This window comes from Balaenoptera ricei, chromosome 17 (genome assembly GCF_028023285.1).
Source record: "Balaenoptera ricei isolate mBalRic1 chromosome 17, mBalRic1.hap2, whole genome shotgun sequence".
NCBI classification, from domain to species: domain Eukaryota; kingdom Metazoa; phylum Chordata; class Mammalia; order Artiodactyla; family Balaenopteridae; genus Balaenoptera; species Balaenoptera ricei.
In genome coordinates, this window is record NC_082655.1 from 79,885,649 (window position 1) to 79,903,759 (window position 18,111).

Genomic DNA, 18,111 nt, shown 5'->3' on the forward strand with positions numbered 1-18,111 from the left:
GTTTTGTAGACAATAGTGAGAACTCTCTCTTGTGTTCTAAAGGAAACTGGGGGATCCTGAACAGAGCGGTAATGTGATAGGACATCCTGCAAAGGGATTACTCTGGGTGCTGTGTAGGGAAGTGAGGTTAGGAGTTGATTTCAGTTATTCAGCCTAGAGGTGGCGGTGGCTTGAATCAGAGGAGTGATCACCATGGATGGGTGGGCGGAATCAGATCTGGATGTCCTTCAGAGGTAGAGCCGAGGGATTTGCTGAAGTAGCAGATGTGGAGTGTGAAAGAAAGTGTGGGATCTAGGATGATGCCCGAGTTTCAGCTGCAACTGGCAGAATAGAGTTGTCATCGACTGGAATGGGCTGGAGTAGGACTTGGGAGAAAGATCAGTGTTCATCTTGAAATCATAAGTTTGAGATTGCTGTTAAACACCCGAGGGCAGGTCTACTTGGACAGATGAGACTGGAGTTTTAGAGAGTGGTCTGGTTTAAAGACATAAATTTTGGAATTCTCAGTCCATGTATGATCCCTAGGCACAGTGCAATCCTGGCTGAATTGAAGGAGGGCCAAGGCACAGAGCAATCCTGGCTGAACTGAAGGAGGGCCCAGGCACAGAGACAATTTGCAAAGACTGGGAGAGCTCCTGTCAAAACATAAGCTGAACAAAATTGAAAGAATAGATACTTCATCGACCACATCAATATGGGATACAGTATTTTCAATAATAGTTTGGGAAAGTTACTAAACAATTGGACTACCACAGCTTTCAACAGCAACAACAAAAAGGCAAACTCTGGGGAAGGGGAGAATCTGATTTCCAGATTCACCACATTATAATAGTCAAGTGGTCAAATGTCCAGTTTAAAAAAGATAAAAAAATAAAAAACAAAAACAAAGCACAAAAAAACAAAAAACCGGAAAGAATGGCTCAGTCAAAGGAACAAGATAAGATGACAGACACTATCCCTGAGGGAGGCCAGACATTGGACTTACCAGACAAAGACTTTAAAACTACTCTCTTAAATATGCTCTAAGAGCTAATGGAAAAACAGACAAATAACAAATGAAGGAAATCAGGAAAACAATGTATGAACAAAATGAGAATATCACTGAAGAGACAGAAATTATGCAAAGGAAATTTCCAACAGAAATTCTGGAGCTGAAAATTACAATAACAGGAATAAAAAATTTACTCTAGAGGGTTCAATATCAGATTTGAGCAGGCAAAAGAAAGAATCAATCAGTCAACTTGAAGACAGGAAAATTAAAATTATTGAATCTGAAGAATGGAAAGAAAGAAGAATGAAGAAAGTAAACAGGCCTAAGTGACCTGCGAGACACCATTAAGTAGACCAACATAAGCATTGTGAGAGCCTCAGAAGGAGAAGAGAGAGAGAAAGATGCAGTTGGAATATTTGAAGAAATAATGGCCAAAATCTTCCCTAATTTGATTAAAGACATGAACCTACAATTCCAAAGGCTCAACAAACTTTGAGCAGGTTAAACTCAGAGAGAACAACATAGAGACATATTATAATCAAGCTGTTAAAAACCAAAGACAAAGAGAAAAACTTGAAAGCAGCAAGAGTGAATACAATGGATCCTCAGTAAGATTAACAGAAAATTTCTTATCAGAGACCTTGTAGGCCAGAAGATGGTGGGATGACATAGCAAAACTGTCCTTCAAAAATGAGGGGTAAATTAAGACATTCCGTGGTAAGCAAAAGCAGGGGGAGTTTGTTACCACTAGAGCTGCCCTGTGAGAAATGCTGAGGGAAGTCCTTCAGGTTTAAATAAAAGGACAGTGAACTGTAACAAAGTGGTAAAAAAAATAAAAGTCTCTGTTAAAGGTAAATACATGGGCAAATGTAAAATCAAACGTTGTATTTTTGGTTTTTTATGCCACTTTTTATTTCCAATAAGATTTAAAACACAAATATGCAAATGAATATAAATATATGATTTGGACACACAGCCTGAAAATATATGTAATTTATTCAAGTCCTCAATTCCCTTCCTGATCTTCTGCCTATATATTCTACCCATTATTGAAAGTGGTGTATTGCAAACTCTGACTATTGTAGAATTGTCTATTTCTCCTAATTCTTTCAATACTTGCTTCGTATATTTTGTGGTTCTGTTGTTTGGTGTATATACATTTACAGATGTTATATCTTCTTGATGAACTGATCTCTTTATTAATATATAATGTCCTTCTTTGTCTCTTTTAGTGTCTTTTGATTTACAATTTGTCTGATATTAGTATAGCCACCCCAGCTCTCCTTTTGCTACTCCTTGTATAGACTGTCTTTTCCCATCCTTTCAATTTTAATCTATTTGTGTCTTTGGATCTAAAGTGAGTCTCTCGTAAAAAGCACATAATTGATTCCTTCTTAAAAAATCCATTCTGCCAATCTCTGTCTTTTGATTAAAGTGTTTAAGTAATTTAAATTTGAAGATAATTACTTAGAAGGATTTACTTCTACCATTTAACTATTTGCTTTCTAGATGTCTTACATATTTGTACCTCTCATTTTTTTCCATTACTGTCTCTTTTATGTTTAGTTAACTTTTTTGCAGTGGACCATTTTTATTCCTTTCCCATTTTCTTTTGTAACTCTTTTAAAGGTATTTTATTTGTGGTTAGCATTGGGATTACATTTAACATTCTAAATTTGGAACAACCTATTGGAAGTGATACCAACTTATCTGGCAAGCATGCATCTCACTCTCTGTTTATGATAACATATATCTTCCTCTCACTATTTATGTAGTTATAACATAATATTATATCTTTATATGATTTAAATGACACTATAAACCGACTAGACCTGAAATATATAATTTATGTATATATACATACATACATATATAGTTCTGATAATGATAGTATTGATAATACATACATATATAGTTCTGATAATGATAGTATTGATAATTAGTGTCACTGAAGCAATCTACATCAAGAATTTCAGAAAGACCCGAGAAAGTGATTGCAGTACTTTAAACTGCTTTTCTTAGAGGAAGAATTCAAATATTCATAAAATTTAATAATATTCATTTAAAATATTAGAGACCCTTGATTTTAAAATAATGAGTTTAGAAAACAACATATTAGATTTAAGCTACTTATAAGTCATCAAAAAGTCTTCAGAAGTAGCAACAAATTCCTCCAAAGGAAAATAATCCCCCTGCCCCCTTAGGAGCCCTAGGCAACCTCCCTCACTTACGATTTTTGATTGTGGCATTCTTTAATCCGGCTCTGTTTCTTGCTTGATCTAACACATATCCTTGTAAAGGAGGAAAATGGGAGAGGCAAGTTAAAAATCTGTTTTAAATGTTAACGGAACTTTGCAATTTCTGTTAATAGTACATGTTCGTTAGGGAAGATTGCTTAAAATCTTTATGTATTCATTCAAGAGCTGCTCTGTATTTCAAGCCAATGAAAAGGCACAGTAATTTCCTCTTAATGATATCACTGCTTGAGTATTTCAGCTTGTGTGTTCCCCGAATTAACTCACCTTCCATTTCTAGGGGTCTTTTCTTCATGAATCTGACTTGTACTGATGTTTAATGGACACACAGACACACACACACAGGCACACATGTCACACAAACACACACACAGGTGGAAGTAGGGTTGGGCTTAGCTGATCTCCACCAGTTCAGTATGTCTGAGGTGGGAGCTGAGATTCTTCATTTCCAGCTATCCCTGGGTGATGCCTTTGCTGCTGGTTCCACAGAGCACACTTTGAGCCACAGGGAAATATTTGATGTTGCTTCTTTGCTGGCTACCTGGTATACCTGCCTGAGAGGTACCAATGTCACCAGGCCACCAGTTAGTGGGGTCAGTGGAAACTGTAGGACATTATAGGGTAATTGTACATGAAATATGGCAGGAACGTAGAGACTAAACAGCCCTCAACAGTCTGAATAATGCTTGACACTCTCACCATGGTATGTAAATCTACAATTTATTTAATTGTTCAGCCATGCTTTTAAATGTTTAAGTAAGCTCTCTTGGTAGTAATGGGCTAAAAAATACTAATAAAAATCCATGTTGAAGGAAAAATGAAACAATGAATATGGAAGGTAGTGAGCATGTGAGACATTCAAACTGCATAACTGCTTTACCTTCCCCTATGGTGGGGTGGTGTCACAGACCACATGGAAACCAGAAGGTACACATCACAGAGGAGGCGCTGTCCCAAAGCTCAGTGCGCCACTTAGGAAGGAGGTAACATGTGCAGCTGCAGAAGGCAAGCTGACATAGCACGCCGTAAAAGCAAGATTCATTTAGATGCATGTGTTCTAAGTCAATTTCATTTATTGTCTATTTCAAGCATTTTTTAATGAATGTACAAAAGTGCAACACAAGCTGTTAACGTGTTGGCTCCGTTAGCTGGAGAAGAACTTTGCAAGAGTCAAATGAAGCTAGTTTTGTATCAGTGTTGTAAGAAGCCTTGCAAAGAAAGTCAGTTAATTCTAGTAAGGTTGGATTTGTTTCATCCTATTAATGAAATCAGAGTAGAGCACTTGGAAATTCACTCTAGTGAAGGTTAAAAATGTGACTTTTTTTGTGAGAGAGAGCTGTTATAAATTCAGTTTAGAATTTCAACACAACTAGTTCTTGTCATGATAACATAAAGACAAATTTTGGTGAAGCACAACTTCATGGTAAAGCAATATCCTTACTGGATTAAGACCTGTGGAACGGAAATTATACTTAGAATTGATAGCGGTGAACATATAATGTATAATTGTATTCATAAAATATGAGATAGTCTACCTACTACAAAAGATATTGTAGTTGTCTAAGATTATAACTATTTTGTATGAGCAGCAAGCAATCCAGCCACAACACTGTGATGACCCAGCTAATGTTGAACACAGGTAACACTTCAGGTTGGCGCTATGGGTTTTCCCGCTTCGCTGCCCTTGATCAGTCATAGTTTAGGAAAGTGAGTCACTGGAATACTACTTTGTACATTTACAAGGATGTCCTGCAATATGTCTTACTGGAAAAGTGAATTTATTGTGAGTGAGTCCTATAAATTATGGTTATAATATTTTTCAAAACGTCACAAAAATTTTAATCAACGTGTTCAACTCATGGAGCACCAAAAACTAAGCCTTTGAGGCTTTTAGCAATTTGCAATTATTGAAAACAAAACCTGCAAACAGGAAGAGATTATGTATTTTCTGTACAAAAGCAAGGGAAGAATTTTAAAAATTAAACAATGAGTCCTCAAATGTATACAAAATTAACTTGGAGTCCTATAATTTGTGCTTAATATTTTAGCTTGTGGCAAGAAAAAAATTTTGATTTAACTTTTATTTCTAATTGGATAAGCTTATAAGCTCTGCCAGAGTGAAATGAAATTAAGAAGTCTTACACTTTCACAGCATCTAAAATCGTCAGAATATTGAAAAGGATCATAAGTAGAGAAAACTATTTGAAATGTTTAGTCTTACAAAACTTTTTTTGTCAAAGTAAGTCACTCTGAATGGAAGTAAAAAGGCAGCACCTATGAAAATTACTGGGCTGAAATATTTTTACTTTTCAACAAGAAAGAAATAAAATTAGAAAGTTTTTAAATTTTTTATTTATTTATTTTATTTATTTATCTTTGGCTGTGTTGGGTCTTCGTTGCTGCACATGGGCTTTCTCTAGTTGTAGCGAGCGGGGGCTACTCTTTGTTGCGGTGCGCGGGCTTTTCATTGTGGTGGCTTCTCTTGTTGAGGAGCAGAGGCTCTAGGTGTGCGGGCTTCTGTAGTTGTGGCAGTCGGGCTCAGTAGTTGTGGCGCACGGGCTTAGTTGCTCCGTGGCATGTGGGATCTTCCCGGACCAGGTCTCGAACCCGTGTCCCCTGCATTGGCAGGCGGAGTCTTAACCACTGTGCCACCTGGAAAGCCTGAAACTTTCTTTTTTTAACAGACTTTGCTCTGAGCCTCGCATGTACCTCTACTCCTTGGTAAAGAGTATTTTCTCATTTAAAAATGTTCTGGGGCTTCCCTGGTAGCGCAGTGGTTAAGAATCCACCTGCCAATGCAGGGCATACGGGTTCGAGCCCTGGTCCGGGAAGATCCCACATGCTGTGGAGCAACTAAGTCCGTGCGCCATAACTACTGAGCTTGCGCTTTAGAGCTGTGAGCCACAACTACTGAGCCCACGTGCCACAACTACTGAAGCCCGCGCGCCTAGAGCCCGTGCTCCACAGCAAGAGAAGCCACTGTAGTGAGAAGCCTGCGCACCTCAACCAAGAGTAGCCGCCGATCACCACAACTAGAGAAAGCCCATGCACAGCAACGAAGACCCAACAAGCCAAAATAAATTAAAAAAATAAAAAATAAATTAAAAAAAAAAAGTTCTGGTTTACAAACAGAGGAGAGATGGTATCAATGATGAGAAATTCATTAACTGAAATATAACCTTAAAAATTGCAGTTAATTTTATGAAAAAGGTAAAAATATTAGGAGCATGCTGAAAAAATACCAGAGACACAGTGTTACAGGCAGATGATACCAAGAAACTGATGGACACACCTGAACATAACACAGGAATAGCTATTTTCCTTATATTACTTTTTGATATTTAGCTGATAAACATAAAGCTTTTGAAAATTTCCTTTATTGCATGCAGGTGTTATCTTTTTCAGAATTTTATTTTTGAGAATAGATTCTGAATAGAATCACAGTTGTACTAGTAAACTAAACACTTGGCTCCTATACTTGGTGGAATTGTGTCTGTTGTCGTAGAAAAGGCAGGGCATTTATTACAGCAAAGAAACAGTCAGACCTTCTATATGTTAGACATAGGATGAAGCAGAGACTTGAAAACACTTCATGAATGTTTCATTTTCATAAGCCACCTTTGCAGCTATTATTTGTGTATTTCAAACAAGTATTTATATCTGAATGGTTTGATTAGAAACCTAAACTCCATGCCAGCTACTGTGCAAGAATGTTACCTTAATGCCCAGAATTTTCCTCCCCAATCTGCCCCTCTTCCTATATACCTGGAATTTAAAAAATCTTATCATCCAACCATACAAATTAGACACCTTGACTTTTTTCTCTCATTTAACTCCAGGGTTTATTGAGTTTTTAAACCTATGACTATCTTCTAAATTCTTTACCTTATGTTAGCTGTGTGATTTTGGACAAGTTGAAAGTCTTCTAACTGACCTTTTTGTGACTACTTTCTTGTTTTAATCTGTTCTCTTCCTTGTGGTCAAAGTTATTATCCCCTGTGGACTATAAAAAATATATTCACAGCATAGAAGTTGAGAGTTATGTTTTATTCAGCGGGAATTTTTAGGACCTCAAGCCCAGGAGGCAGCATCTCGAGTAACCCTGAGAAAACTGCTCCCAGGAGGCGAGGGGGGAGCCTGGTTATATAGGAGTTTTGCAACAAAGGGCAGGTAGTCTGAACATCAAAAGAGTATTGTTAACTAAAGGAAACCAGATATCCCAAGTTAAGGTATTTAATGCCTTACCATACCTGGGAAGATGCAAGATTCTGGGCTCACTGAAATCATTCCTTTGATATGCACCTCAGCTATCTGGGGCCAGTATCCCTCCCATGTTTTCACATCCTTTCCTTAGGGTTTTCACATCCTGAGTTCCCTCAGGGCTCACTGCGGGGAGTGGCTGCAGTCTGATGGTTGCTAGATGGCAGGTATTCTTTGTTTCCTTCCTGAGTTCCCTCAAGGCTCACCAGTTCACCATAATCGCTGATGATTGTGAAGTCCTTTGTTCACTGCTATGGCAGGAAATATTCCATTCGCACCCCCAAATAGAAATATGACCATGCTTCTCCCTAAGCTTACGGCAGCCCCAAATGTCTAGGATGGTTCAGATAAGCAACCGTTACTTAAAAGCTACCTGTGCCATTCACTGAGCTGGTCACTAAGAATACAAAGGTGATTATGTCCAATTCTTGCCTTGAAACAGTCTTTAGAATAGTGGGGGAAATTGATCCATAAACAAAACACTCCACATCCAATGAAAATGGTACATGGAAGATACAGAAGTTGTGTGCAAGGGATCTGATGGGAAAATATCTTTTGGACCCAATCTTGTAGGCAGTGAGGGGTGACTGAAGGATGTGAAGAAGTGGCTTGTCGTGTTCAGATTCTCATTTTGGAGAAGACACTTTGGTTTTGTGGAGGATGGATTTGAGGGGCCAGATAGTCAGGTTCACAGGGAGAATATACAGGAGAAAACCCAGGGAAAATGGCAGATGGTTGGTCCTCTTGATACCAAACAGGACCCTGTAGGCCTTCTGGGCACAAAAGCCTTTCTGTGTCCCCCGTTTCCTGATTACAGGAAATAGGCTTCATTCAGCCTCCACGACCTTCCCTGAGTTCCCATGGGCAGGTTCAAACAGTTGCTAATCAGGGAAGGGAGGGGGTGCGGAGACAAGGGAGGGGCCGTCAGGAAACAAGAGCGCAGCCGGGGGGGGGGGCAGGGGCCCGGCCCCCCCTCGAGGGATACACATCCCAGTACCTTTGAGCTGTTCTGCAGATCCTGAAACCTCCACCGGGTGGGAGAAGTTAGCCGTGTGCTGCCCGCAAGCCCGCAGACCCAGACCAGCGGGAGCCAGGTTGGTGATGCCGACGCCCACTTACCTCACCACCAACCAATCAGAAGAACGCCCACGAGCTGACCACGCCCCCTTTGAACCGTGACTATAAAACTCCTCACTACCCGCTCCAGGCAGGACACACAGTTTTGAGGGCATTAGCTTACTGAGCCCTCTTTACCTGGCAAAGCAATAAAGCTATTCTTTTCTACTTCACCCAAAACTCTGTCTCCAAGAATTAATTCAGGGTTGGGGGAACAGAGGCCGGATTCGGTTTTACTCTGGCTCCAAAGGGAGCAGACAGGGTGGCCTTGGTTTCTGACCAAGATGTGAACGTAAGTCTCTCCCCAGACCTCACCCCTCGGTGGCTCAGCTTGACCTTCTGGCCATTTCCTAATAAACTCCTTTTTTCTGGCCTCCCCTTTTGTTTGGATGGGCTCGACATCACCTAAAACGAAACCCAAAGCAAACAGCCTATTGAGAAGTAATGTACAGAAGACATACCCTGGGGAGCACTGAACCTCCGGGCAGAACTAACATTTATTGAGCCGCGTAGCTCAAACGGGGCCCGCAGTCCTGTTGCCCACAAGGGCTCTGATGACCTCATTTTAAGAGGAGCAAACTGCGGGTAGAGGTTGCGCTGGCAGTCAGTGGTGGTGTCAGGACTCAGGTCCCACTCAGCGGGGGATGCTCATAGCCACCCCTGCCCCCCGATTACCACCTGCCCCTCTGCCTGCCTTCTACAGTAAACTCCTGCTCCCCGAACCCGCCATGTTGCTTGGTCTCCCTGCAACTCTGTCCCCTGAATTTCCACTGGTAAAGCTCCCCTCGCCCTTTCAGACGCGGCCTGAGTATCAACTCCTCTCTGAGGTCTCCGCCCTTCCCTCCTCCTAACCCCCTCCCGACACAGCAGGACGAACTTTTCCCCTTAGGTCCTGGGGACCCTCTTGCGTTCCTGCATTTTGATGCATGGTCTTCATTAGGTAACGGGTTTATTTCCCCACTACATGTTGATTTTTTGCCACGAAGCAGCATAGCATCTGGCACATAGTAGGTGAATGCCTGGGATGAACAATCTTGCGAATAAATACTGAATAATGTGAATCAATAATGCCGGTAAGCATTGGAAGACTCTGCCTTGAGCCATGATTTTTCAGGAGCAGGATGGAGTGTTTTTCAGATACCCGCTGGGCCCTAAATCTCAGGAAGAGAGGAACTTCAGCAATGCAAACAGGGATGATTTAAAGACATTTCTCTTATGCCACATGCCCTATTTTCCAAGACACGTTTATCCTACTGCAGTGGATGGGCTATGATGATCTATTTATGATTTTCCACGAATCAGAGATGCCTCTCTACGCCTCTGATTTGCACAAAGGCGACAGCGTCTGCCTGCCACTTCCTCTAGTTGCCTAGCAGACTGTTTGCATCCCAGAGCCCTCCCTCCTCTCCTGGGTGCACCGTGGCTTTCATGCCCATGTCTTTCCTGCAGCGAGCTGCCTGCGTGACACCTGTGCCCCCTGCCCCCAAGCTCATCGCCGCAGTGTTGTTTCTGTGGCAGCATCACCGTGGACAGCCCAATACACTCTTGTTAAAGGGGGCAGCTTGGAGCACTGCTCTTTATCTAAAGCCTGGGTTCTCTGAGGCCAGGAAGTTGTGTGAGCTATAGCAGTGTGTATTGAATGTTTCTAACTAAAATGTTGTGAATAAATCAGTATTCTTGTATGTCTCTATGTGCGCACACGGAATGAGAGAGAGAAATATGCTTTTTTTTAATCCTTAAATCGCTTTTCTTCTTTCCTGCTAATGAGTGATGGAATAGTGTCTCCGACCTGGTTGCCAAGAGGCTGATGGAAATGCCTTCTGTTCTGTTGCTTTTGGAAAGTAAGTGGTGTCATTACAGTAAAACAAATTTGATTTTCAGTTTAAGTTGTCATTTTAGCATCTTGGCATCATTCTTGCCAAAGACCAATCCTTGTTTATTCTCTTGCATTACAATAAAAAATGGAGATCTACTCACCAGGGAAAAGATGCCAGCGAGGCAAGACTGGGGTCAGAAACACTCAAGGATTAAGAGAGATTTCAGGAGCTTGTAGTGCTTGTATGTGGTAGCGATTGATAAATGTATTGGACACAAAATAAGCTTGAAAAACCAAAGAGCACAACCGAGGGAATTGAGAGGAATCTAGACAGAGCTAGGATTTCCATGTGATACATGAGAGAATATACTGGCTTCCTAGTAAAGTTCAAGGCTCATGTCCCTCCAGCTACATTCCCCTACGCACACAGCGAGGTTCAGCTCAGTGGCCTGGGACTGTTAACCGGCGGGACGCTGGGTGGGCAGCACGTGGTGGGTGGGTAAGTGGATGGGAAAATGGAGACAGACTCACGGTCCTCTGTTAGATGTCTTACGTGTACGTGGAAGCATGTACAAAATATCTTGTGCCTTAAAATATTTTATGTTACAATATGAACTATGGATGTATATGTGTAAACTGTTGGAATTAGCTGGCACGTGAATGTTATGGGGACATCTGTAAAGTAAGAAATGGCAACACTGTTGGAAAGATGCTTTCCCCGTCTTAGAAGGTAGCAGGGGGATGGCTTTTTAATGTGTCTGTTTTGTTTAATTGGGAGATTCATAGAAATCACGAGCAGGTCCATAAGATGAAGAAAGACACTGTCTCTTTCATGAGAAACATGCTACAGTAGTGAGGAAAAACTGTTTTTAAGGTGTGCTAAATAATCAGACTTCACTGTCTCAAAGGAAGGGTAAAGTCTTGGTTATCGTTAATTCAACCAGGGGAGGTCTGGTTGCTTTCTTTCATTTATTTATTTATTTTTGGCTGTGTTGGGTCTTCATTGCTGTGCGTGGGCTTTCTCTAGTTGTGGTGAGCGGGGGCTACTCTTGGTTGCGGTGTGTGGGCTTCTCACTGCGGTGGCTTCTCTTGTTGTGGAGCACAGGCTCTAGGCACCTGGGCTTCAGTAGCTGCAGCACACAGGCTCAGTAGTTGTGGCTCGCGGGCTCTAGAGCACAGGCTTAGTAGTTGTGGCGCACGGGCTTAGTTGCTCTGTGGCATGTGGGATCATCCGGACCAGGGCTTGAACCCATGTCCCCTGCATTAGCAGGTGGATTCTAAACCACTGCGCCACCAGGGAAGTCCCGGTCTGGTTGCTTTCAAGTGTCAAAGCTTTGCAGTTGTATTTATTATAGGAGTTCTTAAGGCATTTAAAACACACACTTCACAGAGACTTGGATAAAATACTTACTTCTCATACATGCTGAAATGCGCAAAGGTTTATTTAAAAGTTGTGTCCATTCACTAGGGAGCATGTACATGTATGAGAACTTGTGAGTAGGTGGAGGGCAGGGATCCAAGTTGGGGGAGGTTGGAAGTAGGACAGATCTACTGAGCAGAGGTACATGGAAGAGAGAGATGAATTTTTTGGAGGTGGTAATAGAGCAATTTAAACAACCAAATAATCTCTTGCCTACACTTTGCAGAAAATAGCATAAAGATTCTTTTACCTGAGCGATACAGACAATTTGCCTTTTCTCTCCTTCATTTGTTTTCATGAACGCAAATCAAGAGCTCAACTCAGCCACTCTAGACACATGCTAGAAAGAGAACATGGATTTAAAAGCAGTTTTTAAAAGTTAAAAAAGACTGTTCGACTGCAAAGCGTTTTCATTGCTCCCTCTCTGAGAAGAGCTCAGCTGCCATCCAGCGTGGGATTGTAACCAAACGCTAAGCCCATCAGACTCCAGTGGGAGCAGCTCTAGGATAATGTGGCCCGAGCACCCTGGCCCAGCTTCGGCGCTCCTAGAGGTGCTGCAGAAGAACAGGAGGACCGCCGCTACACTGACCAGCGTTTGCTCTTCCCGGACACACCCCGTGTTCATAACCTTGGCTTTGAACGTGGTTTGAGCTCCTCTTTTTGGCCCTGCAGACTTCTTTCAAGGTCCACCTCAAATGTGACTTAGTCCAGGAAGGCTTCCTGGACCACCTGGTGAACTTGATCTCTCTCTGTTGTGTGTTCATAGCCCTCTGTTCACACTGTTTAAGCCTCTTATCAGTTCCCACCTTGGGGTCTCTCTCTACTCTGAGCACTGAGTCAAGAGTAGAGATGATGACGTGCTCCTAGTTGACATTTTCAGCCTTTATTCCAGTGCCTGGCAAGTACGACCTGCTCAGGGGTTCCTCACTAGCTGGACTTTTCTATACCTTTGACTTCCGGTTTGCTTTGACAACCAGGAGGAGACCATGCCAACTTTGACCTGGATGGTTTGAGTCAAGATAGCACAAATGACCTGAAAGAATGAAGGCTTGTCTTGAGAACACTGAGATTTTTCCTGCTCTATTTGTTATCCAAATCACCTACTTCTATCTATTTCACTCAAAAGATGTTATATTCTCTATAATAAATCATGTTTTGAGAAAAATGTCTAGACAGAACCTGCAGATTTATTCTGCGGGTTAATATATTCTTAATATATTGTGTCTTTTTTTTCCCCCCAAACACTACAAATTACTCCCTCTTCTAACCAAGCAGGACCCTATGGGGCCTTCCAGGGACAGACCCCTTCTGCTGTAACACCTCTCTGAAGTACCTGGATAACAGTATCTCATGCACATTTCCTGAGTTGTTTTACAAGTATCAAAACCCCCCAGCAAATGGAAGACGTTAATTACTTGACGACCATGAGCACATAGCCCCAGGCCTCCTGGAGCCTAAGGACTGATAACGTTAAAGCCTGTGACATCACCCTGTGACCTCACCATCAGCCAATCAGAGAACTGTGCACAAGCTGATCTCGTACCCTGCGACACTCCCTCCCTCACCTGGCTTTTAAAAGTGCTTTGCCGAAACGCTTCGGGGAGCTCAGGGCTTTTTAGGGCATGAGCCACCCATCTCCCTGCATGGGCTTGCAATAAACCTTTCTCTGCTTCAAACTCTGACGTTCCGGTTTGTTTGGCCTCGCCGTGCATCGGGCACACGGACTTGCGATCACACTCTGATTCTTGGATGGTACACTTGGGTGTAAATGGGAACTGGAAACACACTTTCTGTAGTTAGAGTCTAGAAATGAAGGGACACTACCTGAGTTATGGTAGTTGCATTTCAAATAGCATTTATTTGGCTTCTCCAACACACAAACTGTGTGACCTTCGTATTGTTAATTACCTGAAAGGTCAGGAGGAAGAAGGATGGCTATCATTCAACTTGACCAACATGTGGAGTCAAGAGGGCAGTTTGGGGTCCATAGTGGAGTTTTAGCCTGTAATTAAAAGAGAGTGAAGTCGGTCTTCACAGTATTAAGCAGTCAGATCAGACAGTTCAGGTCTGAAAATATCACACTGGGAACTGATTCAATGAGAGTGATTACTTCCTTAAATATAGAATCTGTCTTCAAATATGGCCATTGGTTTATGGTGTTCTGTAAAATGAAGATTTAAAAATCAAAGCAAATCACAAAATGCTTCCTTTCTATGTTACACTCCATTCTTCCCTATTCATCCCCCTGTAGCCAAAGCTGGTTTTTCATCTCTTTGCAGTTAATTTGGAATTTAAAGAATTAAACTCACGGTGCTTTAAGAAGACTCATCTTTTCCCTGTCCTAGGCCTTCACTTCTCCACCTGTACACAGCACACATCTGCACGCGCACACGCACACACACGTACACACACACACACACACACACACACACTGCACTTTGATAGAACAGCATGGGATTTGAGTAAAATTTTTAGGGTTTATTTTAAGGTAGATTGTTTTAAAACATTTTAGAGAAGTTCACACACTCAAACTTTCAGGGTTATATTTTATTCTGGTGCCACATTCTTGCAAAAATTAGGGTAAACTTGTAGCTCATTTTATATTCATCCTTAAATTATAGCAAACAGGGACTTGACCAAAAATACAAGCGAACCCGAGGGGTGGGGTGAGGTGGGCGGGGTCGGCACCGTCCTGGGTACCCTTTCCCGCGCTCTCAGTCCAAGGTTCTCACTAGGCTTCTCTTTCCACAGCGTTCCTACTAGAAACTATTTAATTAAAATCGCACTCGCTGCCCCTGATCCTGGTGGTTTTGTACTAGGTGGACATCCATTTTAGTTGTTAAAATAAGCAATTTTTACTTAGAACTGTTGTTTATGTATCGTTAATGTCACACATCGTTAAATTTTTCCATTGACTTATTTCCATCAGTAACTTCATTTCTAAAAGCAGAAGAAGCAAATCACAGAGCGCTGCCTTTGCACTCAAGTAGGGTGGTGCTGTTCCGCCCATTCTAAGGGATTTATGTCTTCTATGGCTTTAGATGCCTCAGCTTTACAAGGTCCATCGGTCTTCATTACATTGACACTGTTTCAAGTTAAACAAAATGTTCTTTTTAAGAACTACAAAAGTCAATTTGATGAGCAGTTGAACCACCGAGGTAAAAAAAAAAATCACAAACAATATGTAGATGGCACCTGTAGAATGTATACAGATGTAGGAAAAAGTGCACAGAATTGAGACTCTCTGAAAGTAATAATAAAAAATGGAAGCCCCTTTTGATTTTATACCAACTTTATTGCTTACTACTTATGTAAATGATCAGTTCTACAGAAGAAAAGGACTTAGGAATTTTATTTAATTTGGGCAAAAATAGGAGACAATAAAACTGAAAAAGAGAACACACTGGAAACCAGACTGGGGAATGTTAATTTGTTAAAGTGTCAGGTTACTCAAAACTGAAATAAAAATGGAAGAAGTCAAATGGGAGAAAAAAGCTTAGAAAAAAAATCCCAGTGTTCAATACATCATATAAAGAATGATTTTGTGTGTGTGTGTATATACTCAGGCACATTTTAATGCAGAACTGGATAAACTACTGGCGCTGTGGTTTGTTTGGGGTAAAATGTCAACTTGTCAAGTTTGTTTTCATTTCCAAGTAATTCATCTTCTCATCTTGTGCTTTTTCTGTGGTGGCGTTCTCCCTAGAGACGTGTTAAAATGAAATGCCTTTAAATATTTATTAGAGAATCCTATACAATTTTGAAATTTCATTTCCTTTAAATCATCTTTGTTTCCTTTGGTGGAGTTTATGGTATTGTAACTTTAAAAATTCCCTTATTATGATACCTTTCACTTAGCAAAGAACTTGGATAAAGTCAACATTATTATTTTTCATTTTTTAATTAGTTATGGTCAGTAATTTCAATGTTTCCTCCTATAAATACTGCCATTATTTCCAGAGACATTTTTGTCTCTAGGGGAAGAAATACTGAGCTTAGAGAAGTTCTTTGTGGCATTTTGTATGCCTATAGGCTGTCCAGCCAGGTGGACTAAGCCACAGGTTATAATGGGTGAGCCTTGCCTTGGGATCACACATGCAGAGGTTCTATCTATTATCAGAGCCTAGCAACTGGAATGAAGGTCAACTTCATAAAAAATTCAGTTATTATCTCCAGGTCCTATAAAAATACTGGCTTCTCGATAAAGCATGCTCCATGTTCTGGACTTTCTGAACATCTTTGGCTAACTTCCTATGTTACTTTGCCTTTGTCACCTGGAATTTGGTATACAGTCATCCCTTGGTATCCACGGGAGATTTGTTCCAGGAATTCCAGCGGATACCAAAATCCACAGACGCTCACGTCCCTTATGTAAAAGGGTGTAGTGTAGTCTGGCCCTCTGTACCCTCCGGTTCTGCATCCCCAGATCTGCGGATTCACGTATGCGGAAACCATGGGCACTGAGGACCGGGCAGTACTACAAAAGGATGTCATCACCATAGTTGTGAAAAATCAGTGTGTAACTTTGTCCAGTGCTTCGAAACAGAAGGGACAGCCAGTAGGAGTTTTTGGAATGCCATGCTTTCTTTGGTTGAGTGAGACCTAACTTGTGTAGATATATCCTTGGGGGTGGGTTGTAAGGTGACGGTTAAGGGTGATGAAGGTATTCTGTATCCTGCACAAGAGGCCAGAGCAAAAGCCGAGTGCATTTTCATTTCACAATGGCAAAGATACCTCAAAGAGAAAAAAGAGTTTTCAAATCCAGTCTGCACTGGCAAACTGTCCTCAAAGGTGCTGCTTTTGTGCATAATTTAGACATCAGGGACAGGTGCGTTCCAGAGATTTTCCTGGTGGGTGAAGTGACAAATCCCAGGGCAAAAGGAGATTTAAGAGGTTGTATGGAGATCTGAGGGGTGGAGGGTGGATTTAGGAGGGGTGGAGAGGAGGAAATACCCCAGTTCAGGAGAATAAAGCTAACAGTCAAGTTCACCCTTAATGCAGATCCCGCGAGAAGGATGTAAGTTTTCTTTGTCTTTCCCTTGAACTCAGCACTCGGTCGTATTAGGCATCTGGTTTAAAAGTTTTATTTTACATTGCAATTCTCCATAGATGTCTCTGAAACTCCAGTAAAATCTGTTCTCTTACACAGGCAGGGGGTCACAGAGCTTTGAGCACAGGTACATAAAGGAAGGTGTGGCCTCCCTGCTGGAGCCTCTGTAAGACCCGGGATGGGGCAGCCAGATGGGGAAGGGGGAAGGATTACTCCCACTGTCCAGGCTGCTCTCTACAGGACCAGAGGCTCAAGGCAGCGGGAAGAAGAGGGCAGAGAAGCTACCACAGGGAGAGACTCAGTGGACATGAGATAATCTTCCTCTGTTTCCCCAAACGTCAAAGGGATGCCAAGGAGGGAGGAGGGTACACTGAGGCGTAATGAGCAGGCAGGCACCTGGGAGACAGGCAGATGGATGAAGAGACAGAGGTGTGTATAGGTAGATGAACATGGACACGTATATACAGGTAGAGCTATGAATTGATGTGTGGTTACGTAAAGATGGATAGATATCGATAAAGATACGTATAGATAGATACAGAGATGTATTTATAGATATGCATAGATAGGTACAGCTAGATAGATGCCTTCCACACCAATTGCGACAACACCAATGACTGATACCCTCCCACCGCCTTGGGAGAATGGATACAGGTATAAGTATGGCCGGGTCTCTTTGCTGTGCACCTGAAACTATCACAACGTTGGTAATCGGCTCTATTCCAACATAAAATGAAAAGTTAAAAAAAAATACTTTCCCACTGCCTTTAATCTCCCATTCCCCAAAGCATCCCCTGGAGAAAGCAGAAGCAGAGGGAAAAAGGGAAGAGTTAAAGGACAAACGTGTCACAGGCTGGGTTTTCTGGAAGCAGACGCTGAGATGGAGCATGGGAGGCAGGCTTTTTGGGGGGAATCGTCCGCTCTGAAAAGAGGAGAAGCAGCTCCAGGCAGAGCTCGAGACCGGCCCAGGGAAGGCTCTGCCCACCTGAGGGGAGATCCCGCTGGCGCCGGCCGGGTTTGGGGCCGCTGGGCCTCCACGCCCTGGGTTGACCAGTGGCCTCCGGAAGGGCGAGGCCCCGGGCGGCCCCCTGCTGCCCACACCCCGCAGCTGGGCAGCGCGTCCCCCCATCCCGGCTTCCCTGCAGGTCTCGGGACCGAGAACCCTGACAACGGGGTACCTCTGAACCGGGTATGAGACCGAAG

The 18,111-nt window shown here is 42.3% G+C and overlaps 1 long non-coding RNA gene across 2 annotated transcripts in view; it reads right to left on the minus strand.

The window, feature by feature from the left end:
* Positions 1 to 13,725: 13,725 nt before the first annotated feature.
* Positions 13,726 to 18,111, minus strand: part of LOC132351818 (uncharacterized) — a 31,824-nt gene continuing 27,438 nt past the window's right edge. For both annotated transcript variants that reach the window (XR_009498471.1, XR_009498472.1), the window contains one exon: positions 13,726 to 13,860. This is a non-coding gene — a long non-coding RNA (uncharacterized LOC132351818). The remainder of the gene's footprint in view (positions 13,861 to 18,111) is intronic.